Source organism: Camellia sinensis, chromosome 9 (assembly GCF_055761805.1).
Source record: "Camellia sinensis isolate YWXY chromosome 9, ASM5576180v1, whole genome shotgun sequence".
In the NCBI taxonomy this organism is placed as follows: domain Eukaryota; kingdom Viridiplantae; phylum Streptophyta; class Magnoliopsida; order Ericales; family Theaceae; genus Camellia; species Camellia sinensis.
The window spans coordinates 175,740,398-175,748,270 of NC_138969.1; the positions used below are offsets into that span (position 1 = coordinate 175,740,398).

The 7,873-nt window shown below is 32.9% G+C and overlaps 1 long non-coding RNA gene across 21 annotated transcripts; it reads left to right on the forward strand.

The window, feature by feature from the left end:
* The first annotated feature begins 760 nt into the window (after window positions 1-760).
* Window positions 761-5,417, forward strand: LOC114260014 (uncharacterized). 21 transcript variants are annotated; one of them, XR_014340665.1, is made up of 9 exons: window positions 831-1,187; window positions 1,283-1,337; window positions 1,833-2,025; window positions 2,730-2,793; window positions 3,491-3,575; window positions 3,889-4,173; window positions 4,375-4,468; window positions 4,731-4,790; window positions 5,199-5,417. It is a non-coding gene; the product is annotated as an uncharacterized LOC114260014 (long non-coding RNA). The 21 variants fall into 21 exon arrangements; XR_014340660.1 differs by lacking the exon at window positions 3,889-4,173 and adding an exon at window positions 4,924-5,062; XR_014340652.1 differs by lacking the exons at window positions 1,283-1,337; window positions 1,833-2,025 and adding an exon at window positions 4,924-5,062 and having other exon boundaries at window positions 761-1,187.
* The last annotated feature ends 2,456 nt before the right edge of the window (window positions 5,418-7,873 follow it).

Sequence of the window (7,873 nt, forward strand, 5' to 3'; positions counted from 1 at the left end):
CAAAACAAGCTCAATAAAATTCGAAAAACAAAAAAATTGAACCTCGAGAGGGAGGCTCATGAAATCATCGGAAGGGTTGGATTGCATCTCCTTGACCTCCTGGAGAATCCTCTTCACCGCAGGGTTCTTAAGATGGAAAGAGGGCAAACCGATGGGTTCGATTTGAGGAGTGCTGTAGAGAGGGTCTGCCACTGCTGAACGGTTCGGTGAGGTTGTATCGACAGTGGGTCGCCGTCGGTGAGGATGGGTTCGACGGAGGAGAGTGCTGTGTGAGAGTGAGTGTGAATGTCTCTGAGCTGTGTTGTTGTTTTGTTTGGGCGGGAACTCGAAAAAATTTCGGGCTTGTTTGGTTTGTTTTTGGGAGAGTTGTTTTTAAAAAAAAATTTGGAGAGAGAATATAGAAATTTTTTTGGTTGTATATTTTGGGAGAGTTATTTTTTTGGGAGTTTGGAATGATTTGATATTTTGGGAGAATTTGAGTAGATGTGTGTGAGAGAAAAAGTGATTGAGAAGGAGAGAGAAGAGAGAAAAAGTGATTGATTGATGTGTAAGAGAGAGAAAGTGATTTTGGAAATTTTTTGAAAAAAACTCAAACTAAACAATTTTTTAGAAATTTTTTTCTAAAACTCATCTCCCAAATACAAACCAAACATACCCTTCATTTTTGGATTTTTTTTGAATGACCAACGGCTCATCTGAGCCGTTGCAAGCAGGGGATGGAGGAGGGTCCTCAAGGAGAGGCTCCTGACTCCTAGTTAACGGGGTCCGCGTGTGTGGGGTAGGTAAAAGCTGGAGACCAATTTATTTGGTTGCTAAAGGTTGAACGGACCAAATAAAATCATCCTCTAGCGCGTCTCTACAATCGATTTCAGCTTCGTCTTCAGCTTCGATCGATGTTCAGCTTCAATCCTCACACCAGAATCGAATTTCACCTCATATCAGAATGGATCTTTGTACTGATCTTCAGCTTCAATCGACCTTCACCTTTCAGGATCAATCGATCCCAACCAGATTGAATCGATCGATCGATTGATCGATCTCTGTACTGAACCCAACCTGACCGTCACCTTTCAGAATCGATCGACCTTATACCAGACTCCTCTTGCCCTAACTTGTCAACTCTGTTCTCTCCTCCTCTTGCCCTAACTTGTCATGATCGATCTCATTTTCATGGCTCCATTCCGAAGGTAAATCAATGATTTTCACACACAATTTTTTGAGATTTTCTATAATTTTGAGATCTTCAATCATTTATTCTTCATCCTCTTCAATTTTTTTGCAGATATATGTAAGTTTGAGTGAATCGATTTGGTTTCTAACAGAGATCGTAGCAATTTGTTGTGTTTTCAATCTCTCTCTCTCTCTCTCTCTCTTCACATACACAACATATATACATGTACATATCTATATATATACTCCTTTGTATTCATCTGTATTCATTCAAATTGCTTTTGAAAGTTACTTGTTTAATACTCATTTGACAATAAAAAACATAAAAATAAAAAACCGTGCACTTGTTGGCCTCTCATATTGTAGTCAATCGTAGTCTTATGTAGTTTTTTGAAATTTTTATGAATGTTTTTTAATTGTTTGATTCTAAATTTATTCCACAGTGGTTATGGCTTGTTGCGAAATTTTTATTTTATTGAGAGTGTCTTCTTCGTCTATATATCTATATCTCTCTATATATATGTATAACACTATTTTCTAAAGCTGGAGACGGTTAATTGAATATTTGTTTTGTGACTCAAGATTTTTATGCTTTTGGCACCATTAAATGATATAAATGTTAATTTTTAAAATTTTTTTTTTGATTTTTTACAAAATATCAGTTTTTCAAACAACCAGCTGAAGAAAAACAGTTATTGTGTCTGCCTAGCATTGTGGTGGTCTGAAAGTAGTCTTGATGGCATTCTAGTGGAAGTTGTAGTGTGATGGTGATGGTATCAGTGGTGATAGAACTAGAAATCTTATTGAAACTACAATTGGACAAGATTAACCTATAGCAGTGCATCCTGAATGAAAGTAAGTTTGGATTCACATGTTTAAAGCAAGGGCCTATGAATCTGCGTTTTATGTACACACATATCTGGGATTATATACTAGTTTGATCACCACTATGCTATGAAAATTCAACATTAGCTGGTTTCTTTGCTCTTCAAATCTTTCTACTTTTGAAGAGATTCAAAAATTGGGTTTTAAAAGAAAAGCATTTCACACCATTTCTCTCATCTTTTAATTATCCAAACAGGTAATTAGGGGCAAGAGATTTCTATTTATTTTCTTTTATTTCCAAATCACCTAATCTAAGCGGGTGGCTAATGAAAATTTCCAAAATGTCCGTTAGACAATCATTGGGAGGGTTTGGGATTTAATCCTCTTCAAACCTTAAGAAGAACAATTTATTCTTTTGCTTAGATACACGTTACGAAGAATAAGTTGTCAAACACTTTTCAAATTAACAGTATATTCTAAAATCTTATTTTGTATTAGTCCCATAACTATTTATCATATTCACCAGAAGGCAAACTCGTGCAGAATCATTGGCAACCCATTTCAAGCAGCTCCTCCAGAGGCTGACTAACTTTGAGTTCTATGGATCCTTTTTTAAAATTTTTTTATTTTATTTAATATAATATATAAACAATTTACTTTACTTTCAAGTTTGAATCAAATAGTTCATTATATTTCTGGATTTGTTATTAATTCAATTTTTAACTTTGCCACAGGATAATATGGAGTACAGGTTCACGAGTGTATAAGAGATTCACCTTGCCCTCCTCAGTGATTATGGTACTTCTAAGTGAACTAAAGTTTCTTACCTCTTTTCCTTTCATAATAAAACTTGGTAGATGATGGCATACACTGACATTTTTGCTTCTTTATAGATTTTTTTAATCTCATATAAAAGTTTTGGCTACATTACAGAACTATGACAGTGTAATTATTAGCTGTCTGGGTTAATCTTTTCCCTTTCTAACATCTACATCTCTTTGTACTTTACGTCAAGTGTGTGGAGTCATTTTTCCAGTCCTTTCCTCTTCTTGTTCAGTTAAGCTTCCAAATTAACAGGAGAAAAAGTTGTAATACTGAATGGAATGACTGTTATGTTATTGCTGCAAACATAATTGCTTTTGGGAGTATGGTTATTTCAGTTTTGAAGTCACCAAACAGTTTGGTTTTTGTATGGAAGAGTGAGATGTGTGATTACTTTTGTGAGTTTATCTCTTCACGATCTTATGGGTGATTTAATTCTAGTCAAGTCTGGGGCTGGGGTGCAGCAGTGCTTGTCTTTCAAAGATGCAGAGGTCTGTGACTTGAATTGGATGTATTTGTTGTAGAATGTAATTATACAGCATGTCTCTGTTAAAAAAACTTGCTTAATTATCCTCATCAATTTGTCTATCTTATATGTTATACTTGCTTTTAAATCATTGTTTGATTTTACCAAGTTCAATCATTTTCACAAATATTTTAATTCAAATTATAGGCATGCTGGTGTCATATGGGTGATATGTCTGAGGCAGCACTTTGTGTTCTACAAAGTGATAGTTTGACAATCTATAAGACAACAGGTGAGTAGTTCATTAACTCTTCTTACATTTTTTTTCCCCTTCACAATTTTCATTTTATGTCAAAATTTGAAATATGATATTTACTTGTTCATCTATTTCTTTTTCTTTTTTAAATATTATTTTGTAATTTTTATGCAGTTGGACATTTTTCATGTTTATAATTTTGTTTTGACGTTAAATGACTTAGCCACTGATTTTCATTTACACCTGAAAATTTGATACCCTTTGGTGATATGCTCTCCTGTAAGTACTTTTCATGATGTCAGTATCAATATATGGTTTGGATGGGTTACATGGGTTTCCATTTTTGTAGCTCTGCAGGATACATATGTCCAGAGTGGGTGCGAGTGCCAAAGTGAGAGTGACAATATGAAAAATCTCATGTTTCCAGGCATGTCTGAAGAGTTAATGCATGTGTAGTATATATGTATTTTTGGACATTGGAAGAGGTTAATTAGAAACTGTCACAAAGCCTTACAAAACAATAGGATGATTGATCAGTAGTTCTTTCTCAAGAAAAGTGACCTTGTGCCAATTCTCACTCCAGCAAAACAAGTAATCTTTTGGGCAACAGTTGATATCCTTGCCATACGGTGGGGTAGGTTCTTAAAATGTATTCCTTTGCTAGGTTTTGGAGGACCATAAACGTCATTATTGCCTTGATATTAGCTGATTTAGTATGCAATAAGTTTCATGTCTTCTGTGTTGATAGAGTTCAGTTTGATCATCATTTGACTCTGTTTCTCCTTTTTATTAATCTATTTAAGCAATAAATTGTTGTCTCTTCTCTATCTTGCAGCAGGCAAGTCCCATCCGAGGGACGTAAACTGAAACCTATAACACATTCATTCGTTGTGCCCTCTCATACCCTCTCATTGGGAATTAGCCACCTGGTACGTACTGAAAACTTGTTTCCAGTAATTAATCTTGTTTCTATATGAATCTTATTTTTGGCTAAATGAGAGCCTTTCTAGTTCAAGGTATTAAAATGTTTTCCTCGGCTTAATCTGAATATTGAATTCTCTTCTTCTTTTGGACTTTCACGGCCAAAGTATTTATGCAACTGTCAATTATTTTTGTTTAGATCCATGTCAATTCTGTTTTCTTGCAGCTTTTAACCACCAATCATTGAATTTGCATTTTTTTCTGGTGCAGGCTAGTCAAGGAAGGGTTGCTGATTGAAATATTAGGAAATATGCTGTGAAAGTTTTACCTGTGAGTGTTTTTGAAGCTTAATTATAATTTGATTGTATCAACTTAATTAATGTGCTTGTACATTTGCATCACTTTTGCTCTCCAAAAATTCCGTCTGCTGATCTATCAATTTTTTTTTTTTTTTTTAAAAAAGAAGAAAGAATTGGCAAGGAAGTGAACGTGGATATCCAATCAACAGCCTACACGAAGAGAACCTACAATATGACAACAAACAGTACACAATGCAATACTAAATCTAGGGCTGAGGCAAAAATAATGTATAATATATTTAGGCAAGGTTCCCTGTTCTTAAACAGAGTAAATAAAAAAGAGCTTCTTAATTAGGCGAATGATCTTTGTATATTTAAAAAGTTTAGAATGTGACAATGTGATCTGGTGTAATTTTCTTATGCTTATCATGTTCTACAGGTCCTAGAAAAATATGTGAAGAATTGGATAACAATTGCTACACCATTCCAGGATAAGTGATGACATACCAGGTGACAAGGATACTAGCTTTGAGATTGCAACTTGATATGTCAATATTTGGAAACTTTGAATTTGGGAACTTTTTAAAAGCATTTTGGAAACTTTTTGGAAACTTTGAATATACTGATAGCTATATACTCGTTATGATTTGGGAATAGTGTCTTTGATGTGTGGATGTCAATTTTTTTCTCTTTAATTTTTAATTTTTATTTTTTATGATTGGATGACATTTAATATTTGTGCATTTTTAGTTGTCCCAACTTTGATTTTTAGCGACGAAAATGTGTTGTAGAGAAGTCTTTTGTCTTTTAGCGACCAAATATTATTATTGTTAAAAATGTCATTATTTTGTTTTTTGGGCCAAATTGGGATATTTTGTGACGAAGTATTAGTGACTAAATGTTTAGTCTTGTAAAATTAAACATTTTGTGACAATAAAAAATTGGTTGCTAATTGTCATTTTCAGCGACACTTTTAAAGATTCGTCGCTAAGGATGTTTTTGGATGCATTTTTAGTGACTTTTTTAGTGACAAATTTAATTTTGTCACAAAAATTATTTAGAGACCAATATAATGATTTTATGGACCAAAATAATTGATCGTCAAAAGTCTTATATGTTGTAGTGAATGTTGGACTATTTCTGTAGTAGCAGTTGTTATGCAGTCTTGACAGATGGTGGAAACATCGCCGTTGCAGAGGAAGAGGCTGTAGACTATGTGAGGCTGGTTGAGGCCGGCGGTGAAGTTGGAGAAGCCATTGGTGGAGGTGGTGGAATTGGAGGAAAGAGTTGAGAAGAGGGTGTTGAGGTTGGATTGGTATGTGCTGTTAGTAGTGTAAATGGTTTGTATTTGGGCGATAAGAATATAGGAAAGTTGGGGTTGCTTTGATTATGATGCTGAGCAAGCAAATGCAAACAGACAAAAGGGGTGTGGCGATATTGAAGGTTGAGTTCATGGTGAGTTCCTGCACAGCAGTTATTATTGTGCAGTAAAATGAGTTTATTTTGGGACTTATTTTGATAATGTGAACCGTTTATATTTTAAAATATATCAAGTAGAATATACTAATAAAAAATTAAATTAATTGGATATTGTTAATCCCTTCATCACTATTTATTTTAATTCTTTAAATTACAATTATTATTATTTTTGTAGATACAAATATGAGTGGATGAATGGGTAAATGATATCCGATTAATTTGATTTTTTATAGACATGTTTTACTTAATTTATTCTAAAATATGAACGGTTCCAATTATTGAAATGAGCCCCGGAATGAGTTCATTTCGCTGCACAGCAATTACTGCTGTACCCCGTACAACAATCACCTCAACTTCATTTTGGAGCCTCCTAGCATAATTTTTTTTTTTTTTTGGGGGGAGGGGTGGGGGTTTAGTTGATAAAAATCAGGTCCGCAAGCAAATATTACAAGCCCAGAATTATTTATCCTGAATTTATAGAGAAATAGAAATTAATGTTTCAAATTAATTTCACTTATGGCACCACACTTAATCAATTTAATTTCTATCATATAAATTGATTCTGAATACATTATAAATTTTTAAGTTTCCTAGTCCTTTTGGTTGAGGAAATTAGGTTTAGAACCACCAACCATGGTCTAGGTTTAATACAAAAAAAAATCAAAAAGTTACCAAAAAAAAAAAAAAAAAGTGAAAAGTTAACTTTTTATTAGCTTCTAAAAACACCCCTAAATGAAATTTGAGAACTTCGAAACTAGTGTTATTGAGAAAGTGGGTCCCCATTAACTGAAATTTCAACTTACAATTTATTGGTTTTATTACTTAGGTCTCGTTTGAGAATAGACTATTTTAATAATTTTTTAGTTTTTTGACTAAAATATGAGGTAAAAAAAAAAATTAGTATGTTTGGAATGACTTTTTATTTTATTTTTTTACGAAAAGATGAGCAAATAGTAGAGAGAAAAATGAATCTTTGACTTTTTGATATAGATTATAGACTTTTTGATTTTTTTAATAATTTTTTAATTTTTAGGCTAAAACAGACACATGCCAAACGAGGCCTAATAATATTATAGTTCCACACGAATAAAATTGGATTCTCTCAACCCTGAATCCTAAACAATATTAAAAGGAAAAATGATATATAAAATTTAGTTTTTTAAATTTACTTTCTAAACTCAATGATGTGTAAATAACATAATTGATTGATAATTAAAAAATATATAAGAGACATAAATAACACATGAGAATGATTGATTGATTGATCATTAAGCTTAACAATACTCGTATTAAGAAAATTATCTAAGAAATTAGGAAAAAAATTATATTAAAAGATCACATTTATTTTGACTGGTGAAGAAGACTTTTGATAACATGGTGGAAATCAGGTTTGTTTGTATTGTAAAATAAGGTGAGAATTGAAGACTTTTGATGGGAACACAAGTGGGATTGTGGATCGGTGATGTGAGAGTTTGGAATTTTTCTTGCACTCATAAGCACTTGTCCTTGGGGGCGTTTGTTTCAGTTTTTTAGAGGCAATTTATGATTTTTAGTTTTGAAAAAGTTATTTTAAACTGTTTAGTTAAACTTATTTCAAACAGCTTCTGATTTTAACAGTTTATTTTAAGTCAAAAA